The sequence below is a fragment of the Equus caballus genome, chromosome 23 (assembly GCF_041296265.1).
Source record: "Equus caballus isolate H_3958 breed thoroughbred chromosome 23, TB-T2T, whole genome shotgun sequence".
NCBI lineage: Eukaryota > Metazoa > Chordata > Mammalia > Perissodactyla > Equidae > Equus > Equus caballus.
This window is the reverse complement of record NC_091706.1, coordinates 32,351,927-32,369,418: the sequence shown is the minus strand read 5'-3', so window position 1 is coordinate 32,369,418 and position 17,492 is coordinate 32,351,927. Positions and strand designations below refer to the sequence as shown.

The 17,492-nt window shown below is 39.7% G+C and overlaps 1 long non-coding RNA gene and 1 pseudogene across 1 annotated transcript in view; one reads left to right on the top strand and one right to left on the bottom strand.

Moving 5' to 3' along the window:
• Positions 1 to 17,267, bottom strand: part of LOC138920308 (uncharacterized) — a 31,654-nt gene extending 14,387 nt beyond the window's left edge. The window contains exons 1-2 of the long non-coding RNA XR_011431221.1: positions 17,079 to 17,267; positions 5,924 to 6,064 (exon numbers count right to left, since the gene is read on the bottom strand). This is a non-coding gene — a long non-coding RNA (uncharacterized lncRNA). The remainder of the gene's footprint in view (positions 1 to 5,923; positions 6,065 to 17,078) is intronic.
• Positions 2,062 to 2,774, top strand: LOC111770104 (glucosamine-6-phosphate isomerase 2 pseudogene; annotated as a pseudogene).
• Positions 17,268 to 17,492: the final 225 nt, after the last annotated feature.

The window sequence follows — 17,492 nt, the reverse complement described above, 5'->3', positions numbered from 1 at the left end:
AGTTGTTTCTAAGCAAAAGTCAAGATTTCTGTACTTGCAGTTACAATTTTTAATAGCATGCCTCTCGCTTCAAGGAGATTTATTCAAATGAGGAAATTAAGACAGAGCCTTTTATTTTGATTAATACAGTTAATTTTTTGTCTTTGAATATTTATTCTAACATGTGAGATATATAAATGTTGTGAGGGTTTAAATTTGCATGGGCCCTTTAACAACAGCAGAGCAAGCCAAATTTCAGCATGTGTGATGGTCGTAGTTGCCTAAGGTCTTTATTTTAAACATATGCTTCCATTTTCTATCTGTTCTGTCTTCGACGCTGTCACATCCTTTGTAAAGAGCAGGAATAAAATACAAAGGGTGACATATTTCCATCTCTGCAGAATATTTTTCACTTCATTGAAACCTAATACATAGATTTCACATAGAATATTAGCTCTAAAATTATTTTTTTTAAACATTGGCACTTGAGCTAACAACTGTTGCCAATCTTCTTCTTTTTTTCTTTTCTGCTTTTTCTCCCCAAATCCCCCCAGTACATAGTTGCATATTTTAGTTGTGGGTCCTTCTAGTTGTGGCATGTGGGACGCTGCCTCAATGTGGCCTGATGAGCCGTGCCAGATCACGCCCAGGATCCGAACCAGTGAAACCCTGGGTCACTGAAGTAGAGCGCACGAACTTAACCACTCGGCCATGGGGTGGGCCCCTAGTTCTAAAATTATTAATGTCTATATTAATCTTTACTCTTTTTTTAAAAAATAAATCTCATTGCAAAGAAAACTAAAGATTTCCTGATACACTGTATTTTACAAGATTTGCAACAATATTTTTAAAAGAATTTTCCTTTCAGAATGAACAGTCTTTTTCATCCTAATTATGCAATAGATAGAGCTTCACAAAAGAAGCCACTGGTTTAAAAATACATGGCAATATAAAAGACTTTTGTTTTCCTTTGCTTTGAGGAAATTCAATATAGTGTTTTAGCAAGGTTGGCAAGAGAGAAAAGGAGGCCTCTTGCCCCAGTTTCAAGTGTTTAAAGCTGAACTTGCATTCTAGGTCATCGACTATGCATGGTGGTTAGGCTCTTAAATCAGAATATTTTACATAGATAAAAAGAGGGCTTTTTTAAGGAAGTGTTTCATAATATGTATGGGAAATAAAAGTAAGGTGTAAGCAATTTGCATCACACTGTGACATCAGGCTGCTTGTGCCAAATTCTTCGTGTCCCAAAACACAGTAGTCCTCAGTGGTTGGCTATGGGATAATTTCAGGCCTCTGTTGGCAACAACACCATGGAAGGAAAATACAAAGTGAGCATCAGTGCTTTGCTGCACTCTCTATTAATAAATGACATGCAGACTGTCTCTCCAAATCTAGTCCATTATCAAATGGCTCATCATCTTTGGCTATTATGCTAATACACATCTATATCAGCACAAAAGAGATAGAAAATTATCATGATTAAGAAGAACAGAATAGTTTGATTTAAAAAAAAAAGAAAGTGGCATCCATTTCTCTGTACAGAATGAGTTTGGTTCGCTGCATCTGAAATTGTAGTACCACCCAAGTTACTCTGTAAATAATTGCAAGTTTGGAAGCTAACGTTGTGCAGGTGGTCATTCACAACTCTTTCCAAGGGAGAAGAATGAAAACATAGTTGCTTATTTAATAATGCAAAATAAACCAGGTGACTTTTCTGTCTGAAAAAGCTGTCAGTGGCTCCTGCTGCTCCAGCATCAGAAAAGTAGTTTGGTCCACTGGGTGTACTAACATACACCGTTAGTGTCTTATAAAAAACCTAACGGGGCTGGCCCAGTGGTGCAGCAGTTAAGTTCCCACGTTCCCCTTTGGTGGCCTGGGGTTTGCCGGTTCAGATTCTGGGTATGAACATACCACCACTTCAAGCCATGCTGTGGGAGGCGTCCCACACATAAAATAGAGGAAGATGGGCACAAATGTTAGCTCAGGGCCAATCGCCCTCAGCAAAAAGGAGGAAGATTGGTGGCAGATGTTAGCTCAGGGCTAATCCTCCTCCTCCTCCTCAAAAAAAAAAAAAACCTAATAGAACATCACCAGAATGGAGACCTTTGTTTTAAATAGGTGAAGACATTTGACATGGATGAATATGTAGGATTTCCAAGCAATTATCCTGAAATCTACCATTCTTATGTGTGGAATAAACTTTTTTTTTTTTTTTGCTGAAGAAGATTCACCCTAAGCTAACATCTGTGCCAATCTTCCTCTACTTTGTATGTGGGTCACCACCACAGCATGGTTGCCAATGAGTGGTGTAGGTCTGCTCCCGGGAACTGAATCCCAGGCCGCCAAAGCAGAGCGCACCAAACTTAACCAGTAGCCATGGGGCCGGCCCCCTCAAATAACTTTTTAAAGCATATTGATATAGATCCTAAGAATGCTGATACCCTTCATGGGAATGCTGTCAATTTACAAACCAAATGTGATGCATTTGAAAAAAAAATAAATAAAAGAAGCTGGAGGAATAGATCTGTTTGTTGGAACTAATGATCATAACCGGCACACACAAGGCATTCTCCCTGAGTGAAGCAATGGAGGCAGGACTCAACCACACGTGGGCTGTTTCACCTCACCAGCAGTATCCCTGAACTATTTTCGTATTTGATGAAGGTGCTACTTTAGAACTGTGTTAAAACTGTGAACTACTTAAAGGTTTAAGGTACACACACAATAAACTTGTGGATCCACCGTACAGTATGATAGCAGGAAATGGAGGGAGACTGGGGCAAAATTCTGCTTGAATGAACAGAACACTTTTTACAAAAAGTAGATGAATTTCAGCTATGCAATATGATGAAACATGGGGAATTTTTAAGATTGTCTTTTTTTTTTTAAAGATTGGCCCTGAGCTGACATCTGTTGCCAATCTTTTTTTTTTTCTTTTTTCTTCTTCTCCCCAGAGCCCCCAAGTACATAGGTGTATATTGCAGCTGTAGGTCCTTCTAGTTCCGCTATGTGGGACGCCACCTCAGCATGGCTTGACGAGCAGTATTAGGTCCGAGCCTAGGATCCAAACTGGTGAACCCCTGGGCCACTGAAGCTGAGTGCATGAACTTGACCACTTAACCACGGGGCCAGCCCCAAGATTGCCATTTTTCAAAGTCCAGTATCTATATGTTAAACGTTTGATATTTAGAACGTGTCTATTGTACACTAAGGCGTAGGAGAAGTGGTTGCTTCTCATGACTGATCACCTGTTTATTATAAATAAACATCTTACTTACAAATAAAGTTTATTTTATGTAGCCAGCCTATAAAACAGCACAGAAATGAAATATCAGCCTGTGTAGAAAATTTAAAAAGTCGTTTTAAAGGTGGAAATTCTACACATCAAGTACCATTGAAGACATGACTCTAGTGGCATAATATACACAGATTTGTATTTTTTAATTACCTGAAGACACTCCAAGCCTTTTGGGTATCAATCAACTATCATTGCAAACCTTAATTTTGAAATGATATCTTTACATTGTCTCTACATTATACACAAGCTTGTCTGCATACAATTACCTTTGTCATCTTTCCCCAGTAGCATCTGGACATCAAAAGTCCTGCTGTATATTGTTGGCAAAGGAAAACTGAAGAGAAGACAGTGCCTAAACATATAGTTTATGTCCTTTTTTTTTTCTCCCTGTTCTCCCTGAGCTAACATCTGTTGCCAATATTCCTTTTTTTTTTTTTTTTGCTTGGAGAAGATTAGCCCTGAGCTAACATCTGTGTCAGTCTTCCTCCACTTTGTATGTGGTTGCCACCACAGCACTGCTGACAAGTGGTGTAGGTCTGCACCTGGGATCTGAACATGCAAACCTGGTCTGCCAAAGCGGAGCACGCCAAACTTAACCACTATGCCAAGAGGCCAGCCCCAGTTCACATCCTTTTGAAAAATATGTAGACTGCATATTTTTGATGCATCTTCTTCTTTAGCACCTTTTTAAGAATATGCTTTTATTTTTATTTAATGATTTGGGTTCATGCCCTTAATATAAATATCTTGCCTATTATGAGCTTTATACTAATAGCACACTAAGGAAATTCTTTTGAAAAAAATTCTCTGATTATTGTTAAACTTCATAACTAGTTAACCTTATTCTTCATATATTAAAAAGTCTAAAAGGATAATATGATGAAGAATATATAAAAGGAATTACTGTAAACCATCTTAGATTGCCATAGCAACTTGCATCTTAAATTACAAATAAAAGTATATTGTTTTCTATCTTTAACTCAAATAAAGCTCATAATAAACAAATAAAGAGCTATCTGGAAAATCTTAGTGTGTGCTGCGGAATGATTTAGTCAAAGACCCAAAGTCACCAGCAATCAGATTCTCCATCCCCTTTCTGGAAATGCTCTGCTCTGCCAGGAGAGGGCACCATGTGCGTACTGGGCAGAGACAGCCGAAGGTTTACTATGAAGAACCACATCCTGCCTCTTGTGCTTGGTTTCTTTCTCTCGGAAGGAATAACCTGGCCATTGTGGGCGTGAGTGCAGACCAGAGCTGGGGCGTAGGTTGCTACAGCACTTCTGGGGAGCATCAAGATTTTTTATGATGCCTGATCGTTTGAGCACCCAGCAGAGCCTGAGTTCAGCCTTGGCCCAGTTGGAGACACAGAGTGTAATTATAAGTGAATGACTGTTTTTGGAGGTTGCTGAGAAAGTGGAGAGAGTATGAGTTGAGACGGGTCTTTTGTGTTGGAGGCAATCCATGCCACAAAAATCCAACCAAGCCTGGGGGTCGGGAGGCCTGGTTCTATGCTTAGCTAGCTATCCCAATTCCTGAGTAACTTCATGCTAACCAGGAAGGGGAACCAGGTTCCATACACACTTAGAAGCTTTGCTTTGGCTTTTGTGACACATGCTCAATATAAGAATGACTCATATTTCTTTCACTTTGCTGTTAAAATTAGGAGAACTTATATTCCTATTATCTAAATAGTCATCCTATTATAATATCTAAATGGTTTGGAAGAATACATTCATACTTTTATGCACAGTATGTTTGGAGATTTAACTTCAGTTCATATGTATTTTTAATAATGTAACGTTAACATAATTCAAATTATTAACCTAATTAACTTTTTTTTAAGATTTTATTTTTCCCTTTTCTCCCCAAATCCCCCCAGTACATTGTTGCATATTCTAGTTGCGGGTCCTTCTAGTTGTGGCATGTGGGACGCCGCCTCAGCATGGCTTGATGAGTGGTGCCATGTCCGTGCCCAGGATCCAAACCAGTGAAACCCTGGGCCACCAAAGCAGAGTGCGTGAACCTAACCACTCAGCCACAAGGCTGGCCCTTAACCTAATTAACTTTTAATCCAGCAAAGAACAGATAGCAATAGCTGAGGTTATTGCAGAAATTTGCAAAATTGTGCATATTTGATTCAATATTTCTTTGAGCCTCTCCTAAAAGCAGACCTGCAATGCCTTAAGATAAAAATGCCCAGCTTTCCAGAGGCAGAGTGTTATATGGGGGGAAAAGAAATCTACATTATTGAATTGTTCAAAATATTAGAGAACATATATGTGATGGGGCTGACCCATAATAAATGGTCTGTTTTTCTGTTTTTTAATAATATTTTATGAGCGCTGGCTGCTGTTGAAGTGTCTCTCTCTAGCTTGTTAAGTCTAACCTGAACACAGCAGGGTCATCTCATGCCCAGGTTTTTCACACCGTCACATCCATAAGGAAGACAATCCTCTCCAGAGAACAATGAAGAGTTATATAGACCTTTACTCTGGGTCTCCTGAAGAGGGAGCAAAAAGGAATTTCATTGAGTGACACAGAGCAAAGCTTCCTAAACATCTTCTTTAGCAAACATTCACCTTGCCTTGCCTTTCCTCCAATGTCAGCTGCTCTAACTTCTTCAGTCATTCTCCCTCAAACACTCACCATTCCAGCCTTCCCTCTCAATTCTCCAGCTCCTCATTCTTTTCTTTCCTTGGGTAGTTCCTTGCACCTGCCTGTGTAGAATAATTCAGCTTTCTTCAACGCTGCATCTTTTCCATTTCCTCTCTCAACCAAAGATATGCCCTGGAAAGTGAAGAAAGGGAAAAGACTATTTCTATCTACGCCGTACAAGAAGTAATGGGAATAGCATGCTGCCAAAAACAGGAGGGAAAGAACAGAAGAGAAAATACTTCTGCAAAGGGAGACTTTGCAAAGTGATGTTTGCTTTTGTTAGATTTCAGCCAAATTTGACGTTACCTGGCTAAGCTACAATTATCAAAATCACAGAGAGAATGAGACTGTTTGGCCCAGAAGGGAGCAATAGTCCAGGTCCCACATTTTACAGATCAGAAGGCTGAGACCTAAAGTGGGTGTTGGACTATACAAAGTTTCCTCACTGGTCACAGAGCTGGGTTCAGAATCCAGATCCATGGACCCCCACCTCCTTTGTCCACTAGAGCACACTACCTTGAAGCTAAGATTTTAGCTACAGCATTAGCGTTTTATTGAGGTCTTCCTTAACGTAAGAAAAGCCAAAATCTTAAAACAGAAATAAAATCATCTTTCTTAGGATTTTCTTTCCCTGCTGCAATTACAGAAAAATTTTTCTGCCTATACAGAGAATAAACAACCGATATTAAAGTATTTGTTAATTGCAAACATTTTTCATCTAAATGATAAACTATAAATACTTCAGAAATATACTGTGTATATTTTTATAAAAGGTGATTTTGCAAATATTGGGAAAACCATAGGTAGGTAACGACACTGGCTTACTTAAAATACAACTACAAAACTTTTTAAAAATTGAGATTTAGCTAATCATCTCCATTTCTTTGGTAAGAAACATAAAGAACTTTTTTCTCCTTTACCATCGATGGTTTTATTCTCAGATCAAGAACAAGCATTCATGAGAAATACTAAATTCTGAGTAGACTCCATTTTCCAGCACCGCCATAGGCATTAGCAATACAAAGATGAATAAGGCGTTCTCTTGAACACCTCAGCCTAGTAGAACAACCTAGCCATGTTCACTCTTTATTATTGAAACCATCCCACCAACTAGAATGCCATGCTCCTTTCCAGCATCTTCTAAGTAACTCCACCCAAGATGTTTCCAATTGTTCTTTTCTAGTGGGTAAAAAAACATACACTCCAACAATACTTTTAATTTATGAAACAGAACATTACAATACATTTTATTCTTATCAAAATATTGCTACACAGAAGCACTTATACTGAATTTCCTGGCAGCATACCTAAGATACTCATGGAAATAAACCATTGTGGGAAATATTCTTTATTGTGACTGCAAAAGGCAGGATGACCACTTTTCTTCCCTGAAAAAAAAAAAAGAAAAGAAAAGAAAAATAAAGGATTATCTGCTCCAAGATGAGTATTATCATCTACAAACTGAAAAGGTGAGTCTAGGATGGCGTCATGACTTTCACGTAATTAACAAGAAAAAAAAAGATTATATATGCAAAAATGGCTCAAGTGTGATTGTCTTTATCTGGGAACAAACCTGAGTGTCCATGAAACTTTGTGACCTTAGCTTGGCTGAAATTAAAGAAACATGTAGTGGTCAACCACCTACATTTAAGTGTAAAGATGGAACACTAACATTTTTCAATTATCACATTGGCAAACATTCTAAAGCTAACTCCCCATGTTAGTGAGGACACTGAGAAATTTGCTCTCTAATACACCTTTGGTGGGAAAGTAAATTGGCATAACGTTGCTCAAAGGCAATTTGGCAGTGGTCATCAAAGCTTTAGAACTAGAAACTAGTCATGACTTAGACTCAACAATTTTGCTTTTAAGAATTTGCTTAACATTATTCACTATAGCCAAGACTGGGAAACAACTTAAGTGCCTGTTGACAGATGAATGGATAAAGAAGGTGTGGTCTATACACACAATGGAATACTACCCAGCCATAAAAAACGATGAAATCTTGCCATTTGCAACAACATGAATGGACCTTGAGGGTATAATGCTATGAAATAGACAGAGAAAGACAAATACCATATGACTTCACTCGTGTGGAAGATAAACAACAACAAACAAATACGTAGTTATAGATAACAGATTGGTGATTACCAGAGGGGAAGGGGGTAGGGGGAGGGTGAAAGGAGTAAAGGGGCACGTTTATATGATGATGAACAGCAATTAGACTTTTAGTGGTGAACACGATGTAGTACATACAGAAGCTGAAATGTAATGACGTACACCTGAAATTTATATAACATTATAAACCAGTGTTTTGCAATTTAAAAAAAAAAGGTGGAAAAATTGTATATAATCACAAGATGTAAAACAAATAAATATACAGAGAAAGATGACTGAAAGAAAATACCTCAAAAGCTTAATAGCATTTGCAACAGGTTTCTAGAAATATGTGTAGGTTTTTTCCCCTCCTTTCTTTTATTTTTATTTTTATTTTCTACATTTCCAGAGTTTCTGTAATGGGCATGTATTACTTTTCCCCCAGCTTTACTGAGTTATAATTGAGCTTATAACTGAGTTATAATTGGAGCTTATATTACTTTTTAAATGTCTGGGGCTCTGGGTTAGAAATAATCTACCAGGTCATACCAGGTGAAAAAAAAAAAGAATTTGCTTATGAAAACAATCAGAGTTAGGCAAAAAGGAAATTTATCATCATATTACTTAAAATAACAAAAAGTTAAAGAGCCCTTAAATACCCAACAGTAGGGGTATAAGCATAGTGTGGTATAAGCATAGGATGGAATACTATGCAGCTGCTAAAAATATCGTTAAATAAGATTTAATGGTATACAAAAATGTTTCTGATGTATTTTTTTTAAAAAAGAAAACACACACGTGTAGAATCCATAAAAAATATGTTTTAAAAGCTACAAAGAGTATATAACAAAAACTTCCCAATGACTCTCCCTGAATGGTAATACAATAGATTCTTATCTGTATTTTTCTGTACTTTCTAAATTTTCTACAATAAACACGTAGTACTTGTGTAATTAAGAAAAAAATTATTTCTTTTTTTAAAGCTGGTCCTTTCTCCGTTGACTGTCTGAACAGGATAAGGACGTCTATCTAGGAGAAAGTGCACAACGGTGCTCGGTTGTATTCAGATCACACTTGCTGCTGCAGATGTGTGCCAGCCATTTGTCACCCCTGGCTCTGGAGCTCAGCTCAGTTCCTTTTCCTTCAGCAGCACGCCATCCCGGGAGCAGCGCCTCAGTGGGCTGGCCCGGAGCCACCAAGCCTTCCGAAGCCCTGTTCAAGAAGCAGAAAGGCCAGTTCCCCACTAACAGGCAGATGGCGAAACATCCTCTTGGCTCTTGTAAAGCCAGCCCTATTGGTGCAGACACAGCTGAAAAAGGCAGACCAGTCCTCCAGGGCCAGGCAAAATTAGTCCTCTCTCAAGGGAGTGTTGTGCCATGCCAGCTGGCATTTCCTGCAATGCCCTCAGCCTTTGCAGATGGGCAAGAACATACAGGGCTTACACTGGAGACCTGAGCATCTCAAAGTTGAGGAGAAGCGCTTTGAGCCCTGGGAATACCCTGGCAGGAAGTGACAGTTTTTCAGGAAGCAAAGAATTCCGTATGACAGCAAAGTGGGAAGAGATCTGGATTGCGAAATAAAAGCCCTGGGCGCTAGTTATGTCTCCCTTCCTCCTCTCTTTGAATTCCAGTTCCTTCTTTTATAAAATAGTGGGGTGGGTGTAGACAGATTAAATGAGCTATAAAGTTGCTTTTACCCTTGAAAACCTTTATAATGATTTATAACTCCGCTATACAATACACATTTCATTCAATAATAATTTACTCAATGCCTGCTATTCCTGGCAAGGAGAAGCCAAGGTAAATAAAACATTTTGCCTACCCATAGGACTCACAGCCCAAAGCAATGAAAAATTTCCCAGTCCCGATATGTATAATTATTCACTATACCATTTACTTAAGAGAATATTTTTCACCAAGATTGAATTTTCTCTGTTGCCAATAAAGCTTCGTTGTCAATGAGCAATGTGTTTACCGTATACTGGGAGGCAGTATAGGTTTGGGTTAAAAGCATGAGATGGAATCAGAGTTCCTGTTAAATCCGAGTATCACCATTTGCTAACTGAATGGCCTTGGAAAAATGACTTAAATTCTCCCAGCTTCATTTTCCTCATCTGTAAAATGGGAATAATAGTAGTAGCTGCTTCCCGGAGTAATTATAGGGAATAAATGATCGGAAGCACACCAAGTAAGTTCCCAGTAAATCATTGTTATTTATTGATATAGGAAGTGTAAAAATAATTTTAGTATCAGTTTAAACAAAGCACAAAATCTTAGAATTTTAGAGTAAAAGGCACCTTAGAAATAATCAATTTCATTTTGATCCCCTCATTTTACATAAGGAAACCACAACTCAAACAGGTTGAATAAGGGCCAGGGACTCCTAAGAGCTATTTTATTCTCTTTGTACACCCCAGTAATTAATCAGGTAATGCAACGTGCTTTTCTGAGAAACTGAAAAAAATGCTTTCCTAAATTGTGTGGAAATAATTTCTATTATTTTGAATCATCTATTTGCTGCTTACTGAAATTTGATTGCCATTTTCAGAAAGTCTTTCCAAAAAGAATCTGGCATTTTGGCCAAATAGCCCAATTGATCCTGGCCCCAGCTTTGCAAAATCCATTGTGCTTGCTCCAAGTACACGGAGAATCTCCCTCTCGGTGCGTGTATGCCGTGCAGCCTGCTTTCTCTCTTGGTTTTTCTAGCTACTTTGCGCTAGTTAGAAACGAACGTCAAGTTTAAACGAGCCAAATTTGGTTCATTGACTCCAATCAGACAAAAACACCTTCTCTGAAAACCAAGACTCTGGATATGCAGCTGTGTCTGCAGGGCAATAAGACGGAAGGAAAGAGAACTCAGAGAAAGTAGAGAGAAAGGAAGCTAACATTCACCCCATGCCTTCCGTGTGCCCAGGGACACGCATAATCCTCACAACAGCCCTATGAATTAGATATTACCATCCCCATTACAGGTGAAAAAGAGAGGCTCAGAGAGCAACTTGGCCTGAAGTCACACAGCCAGGAAATGATGGAGCTGGAATTTGAATCCAGGCCAGCCTGTTTCCAAACTCTTTCCAGTAAATCAGCCGTGCTCTCTCCAACCCATGGTCCTCATGACATTCAATTGATAGAGTACCTTTTGATGCCAAGAAAAAAAAAATTAAACAATTCCTATAAGATGGTGTAGTCACATATTTGGAGAAAAGAGATGCATTATGCAATTCACTAAAAGGATGTTGGATGTCGGGTAGATGTTACCAAGGCAATGGGCTTCGATCATTAAGACTCATCTCAAGGACGGAAAGTGATGCTTTAGTCCTTCCTAGTAAGATTTTCCTGTATCATGTATTATGATTCTTGCATCATAAGAAAAGAGGGGGAAACAGTAGATGAAGATGAAGAAAGTACTGTATACATTTTATTTCTATGAAAACTTCTCTCTCAATCCAACCTGCTTGCAATTGACTGAGTCATTTTTCATGGCCTTTTGGAGGGTAAAGGTTTTGTGTGCTCCTTCACCTCTTGTCTCTTTTTTTCAAAGCATTTTTCCAGTCCACTTACAGTTCAGAACAGATGTCGATGCTGGCCTGCTCCCAGATTCTTCCTGCTAAATCATGACTCTACCATTCCCCACGGGCTGAGTAGTGCCGAAGCAGAAAATGACTTCAACCCACAGCAGAATCTGTGTTGCTGCCAATCCAAGTTAAGGCCAAAGGAATCAATTCTATTTGCGGCATTTTTTTTCATTTCCAGTCCATGCCGAGAATACATAGTACATCACATTTTGATGATCTATAGAGCACATCTGAGGGCCTCTGTCTACCCCACTGCCCCCAACATCGTCATTTGTCAATTCACCAGACTGGAAGAGCAGCAAAAACAATAAAGTCTCCAGAAAATCTGAGACAAGCAGATTAACAAGAACTCAGAGAGAAAGTAAAATGAGTGCTTCAGAAAAATAACTACAAATCATTTAAAATGTGAATAAAGTTAGAGTAAATGACGCAGAAGATTAATCCAATATTACTTTGGGTTACTTGCGTGTAGTAATGTCAGCTGTATCATTTCCCCATCACTGACGGGTACAGGAAACTGTACTGTGCTGATAAAGAGCAGATGAGACAGAGAATGACTGTCAGTAACTCACCCCGTTACTGTGGCAAGACTACTCCAGAAAACCCCGGGCTCAAAAAACTGCAGCGTGCAACACACAGCAGGAACACAGAGAAACCAAAAGATATTGTTACAATAATAACAATTCCAGAAACGTTTGGAGACCATCCACCATGGAAAAGCCTTGACTAGTGCGGCTGAACATCTTCACTATCCATCGACCAGGAGCACCCGTGGTCTCCTCCGGGCAAGTTTTGGGCCTCGAACAACCCGTCTCTTCTGGGTTCTCTTTCTCACTTGCTTCAATATATTCAGGCTCTTTGAGCTCTGATGTTCCCCCAAATGGACTTATTGACCTCATTCATTTATTCATTCACCAAATATTTATTGAACTCCTGTTAAGCACTGTCCAAGGCACTGACATAGTGTTGCCCTAGAAAGACAAGGACCCTGCTAAAACAATCACCCCAAAGTCGTACTTCCCATGTTCCCAACAGACAAATTTTAAGCATGTGATCTATTTCATCAGCGTAGAAAATACTCAGTCCTCACAAGTGGCATCTCAAAGTGAATGTATCTTACTGCCAATGTCGCGATTTTTCTTCTCTAAGGGACCCCTTCAGTTTTTAGCCACAAAACGTATTGTTTTGAGGGGTAGTAAAAACAAGCCATGAAAACTTGGAACTTTTAGAAGGGTCTTTGATGGCTATAAACTGTGCTAAGCTCTTCCTACTCTATAATCTCCACTGAATGAAAACATAAGAATCCAAAGGAACACACACTCACCAGTGGGGCGCACTGGCCTTCGACTTATATAACTCTCAAGAAATAACTTGTTAGCTTCAATTAACGTGTGATGAACTTTGACAAATTAGCGCAAATGATTAAATGAAATGACCTGTCTTAACAGGAAGCCTAAGCAAATAGAACAGAAAAGAAAATGTAGCTGAAGGGGAGCAGCATATGCCACCCCAAAATATGCCTCTGTGGCATAAGGTTTACCTTGGGCTGATTATTCTTGAGAAGCTGCAGACAAGGAGAATCTCTGAAAACAGAATAGAAGTTGCCCTTTTGTGAGGGAAATTTACATTTATAGGGAAATCTCAGTCTGTAAGGGTGTCTCCTTCTGTGTACCAGGAAGAGGGGGACAAGACTAAAATTCTAGAAACACTCATCAATGGAGAAGGTCTGACTCAACAACTGTACCCTCCACTCCTGTGCTTTGCCTGGTAACCTCTGTAACTAGGTCCCCTCACCCTCAAAGCTCTTTCTTTTGTCTTGAGCTGAAGATGGTATTAAGGTGGTGGCTTGGCCATTTCAGGGAATTACTCGGCTTTCCTGGGTATCTGCCATGAATACAGGAAGTAGATGTGTCATTAAGCTTCTGTTTGTTTTTCTGCTGTTAATCTGTCTTTTATTACAGAGGGATGTAGGCAAGGAAGAGTAATTTTCCCTCCACCCTTCTAGGTTCCTTGGCCGAGACTCCCCTTAAATATCATCTTCAGCTAAAGATGAAAGAAAGATGGGGAGTGAGAGGAGCCAGTTACCAGGCAAAGTGCAGGAGACAAGGGTAAGGTTGTATGCAGATTTAAGTCGGACTTTTTTTGTTGATAGAATTTCTAGAGATTTAGAGTTGTGCTTCTCTTCCTGGTACAGAGAGGGAGACACCCTCACAAACGGAGATTTTCCTTATAAATGTAAATGCCGCCTACAAAAGGGTAACTTCTACTCGATTTTCAGAGCTTCTCCTGTGTCTGCTGTTTCTTAAAAATAACCAGCTCAGGATAATCCTGTGCCACAGAGGCATATTTCAGGGTGGCATATACTGCTCCCCTTAAGGGGTCTCAACCAAGAACCTAGAAAAGTAGAGGAAAAATTATTTTTCCTCCCTTACTTAACTTCTTATAAGGGATGTTGGACTAAAGTGTACCCTTTTTATAGATGAGGAAACTGAGACTTCCAAGAAGTAAAGTGACTGGCTCCAAAACACAGAATTGGAGTCAACGGAGGTCACTGGAGTGGGGAGAGCCTTGTAAGTAACAATGATGACAACTAGATTTCAGTTCCTTATTAGTAAAGGCTCACTTCATACTCATGGGGAAAACATTGAAAAAAAAAACATGGAGAGTGGCCAGCAGTCAAGTTTCAGCTAGGAACAACAGGAAGCAGCGGCAAATCGCGTGTCATTGCGGCCACTTCAAATGGCAAAAGGTGTGGGAACCAGCATGGCCTGGCAAATAAAAACATATTTATGAGCACAAGAGGACAGAAGTCAGGGTTTCAGGCTCCAAAGTGCAATAATGAATAAGACAGAGGAACTCTCTTCTCCAAGTACTCTGAATTTTGTGGAAACAGACTAATTACACTATGTGAGAAAAGGGCACAGGAGTTGAAATGAGAAACACAGTCAGCCTAGGGGAGTCAGGTGATTAATTCCATCAAATAATGCAGGCCTCATACAGGACAGATTATATGCTGGGTATTGAAGTATAAATAGGAGTTTTCTAGGTAGGCAAGTGGGTAAAACTACAGCATTCCAACTTAACGAGTAGTAAGTACAAAGATAATGAATTAAAGTCATGTATTATGGCTGAAGTTTAAACATCAAGGGGGAAAAACAGTAGGAAACAAATCTGAGGAAGTAGGTAAGGGCTTCGGATATTATTCTGAGGAAGCCAGTGAAGCGTTTTGTTTTGTTTAACTTCATTTTGAAAATCATTTCAAACTTATAGAAATGTGGCAACAATAAAAAAGAGCCCATATAGGCTGGCCCCATGGCCGAGTAGTTAAGTTCGCGCGCTCTGCTGCAGGTGGCCCAGTGTTTCGTTGGTTCGAATCCTGGGCGCGGACATGGCACTGCTCATCAAACCACGCAGGGGCAGCGTCCCACATGCCACAACTGGAAGGACCCACACGAAGAATATACAACTATGTACCAGGGGGCTTTGGGGAGAAAAAGGAAAAAAATAAAATCTTAAAAAAAAAAAAAAAGAGCCCATAGAACACTCACATATCGTTTACCCAGATTCACCTATTGTTAACCTTTTGTCCCATTGGCTTTATCATTTCCTCTCTCTCTCTCTCTGACAGACAGGAAAGAAAAGAATGGTACCAGTTTTGGAACTGGGTACCTGAGTGGTGGAGGTCCTGCCAAGACAGAGAGCAGTGACAACAGCACCACAACGATATGAGTAACTTACCTATTTTGTACACTCATTATATGCTAGGCACTGTTCTGAATGCTTTAGGAGTGTTAACTCGATCCCCACAACAAACCAATGAGGTTAGCTCTCTTGCTATCTTCATTTTACAGATGAGAAAAGAAGATATTTTGAGGGGAAAGATGATGGAGTCAGGTTTTGAGACAGTAAGCATGACCTACTCTTTCTAGAAGCTTCCAAGAAAAAGGCAAGAGAAATGTGGGGACCTTGGGTTATGAGATTGTCTTAGAAAATCCGGAACATTTATCTTTCATTCACATCAGGAGATAGCTTGCCGTTCTCCAAACCTCCAACCTTAGCTTGAATGCAGATGATTACATTAATGTTGTACATCTGTAATGCTGGAAATTATGTACATATTATATTAACATAGGCCAGCCCTGGTGGCCTAATGGTTAAGTTCAGTATACTCCACTTTGGGGCCTGGGTTTGGTTCTGGGGTACAGACCTACACCATTCGTCTGTCAGTGCCCATGCTGTGGTGGTGGCCCACATACAAAAAGAGGAAGATTGGCAGCAGATGTTAGCTCAGGGTGGATCTCCCTCAGCAAAAATAAATAAATATATTAATATAGCTTTAGCTCATGCAGAGAAAATTAAACCCAAGTATCAAAGAGCAAGAGATGATTTCAAGCACAAATTCATTTCAAAGTTATATGAAGTAAAATTTGATATGGAAACAGCAAGTCAGTTTTATCTGTATTTTAATATTCAAAATGGTTTTAAATCACTGAGATGAAAATCAGCATCTCCCAGGCGCCCCCTTGTGGCGTGGTCTAATGAGTCCCAAATTTATCTACCAGACAGAATTTACCTGGAGAACTTTATAACAATAGTTGCAGGGCTGCATCCGCAAATGATCAGAACAGGGTGGACAGAGATCTATATTTTTTAAAAAAGTCTCTAAAGTTGATTTTGATGACCAGCCACTGTCAAAATCGACAGCTTAAAAACTGTTTTTTTTCAAGTTCACCTGAAATAACTTCAAAAACAAAGTTTTTACAACCAGAAGGAAACTTAGAGATCATTTTGTCCTGTTTCATTTTCCATGTGAAAAGACTGAAAGCAAAGGTCACAGAGACTGAAGCCTAAGGTCACAGAGAATGTAAATGGCAAAACCCAGAGCAGAACCTAACATCTCGTGGCTCTCAGGTCAGCGTGATGAATTGGAACAGTTCCGTCTAATTCAACCACCTCCACCGGTTTATCCCTTCACTCTCTGCAAGGTCCCCACACTCCACATCACCTCTGACTATGGGCAGCACAGGCAACCGACAGACTTTCTTTGGGGAGAAATTCTTTCTTTTTTAGCATTTGGCATATCTTAAAGCTTGATTTTAAGGAGGCACAGGGAATTAAGCAGGGTAAAATACTCCCTAGGACAAGCCACTTGACCTGGCAGAGTCTCTGTTCTTCCCCAGGATTCGTCCCTGTCAGATACTGAAGGAATGCTGAGCAGGGTCCCCTCTCCACAAATATCAAAGGATCGCCTGTCGTTCCACATTAAAGTTTTATTCCTTTGGGTCTTGAAATTTCAAAGTGCGGCTAAAAGATGCAGCTTCCTGGGAAGGGTAACAGGAAAAACCACCTTTGAGTCTGCCCCAGGCAAGGATTAGTTAGTTAATCTGTAGAAAGATGGACGGACACATAGGCGAGGCGCTAAAGGAGAAAAGGAATTTGGAAAGTGGAGAAATAGACAAAGTTTGTTCGCCTCACCATTAGCAAGGTGTAGTTCTGTTTATCTCCAACATAATTATGCTTCTGGGATTCCTTTGGGTCTTCCCCTCTGATCTCTCGCAGTGCCCACATCTACTTTGAGAAGTTCTGAGCTCATCTAAAGCCTTGTTTCTTCAAAAGTCCGACCAGCAGCCTCTGCATCCTCTGGGAGCTTGTTAAAAATGCAGAAATCTTGAGCCCAGCCCCAAACCTACTGAAGCAGAATTGGCATTTTAACAAGATCCCTAAGTGACTCATCTGTATATTAAGAATTGAGAAATACTGTTCTAAATGATAAATTTCAGAATCTTGCGGCTGGGAGAGAAACAAAAGCATACCTAGGCCAGTTCAGAGTTTTCTCAACTGATTAAAATCTAGGGTTTCATGGAATGTTTCCATGATTCCAAGAAGCAT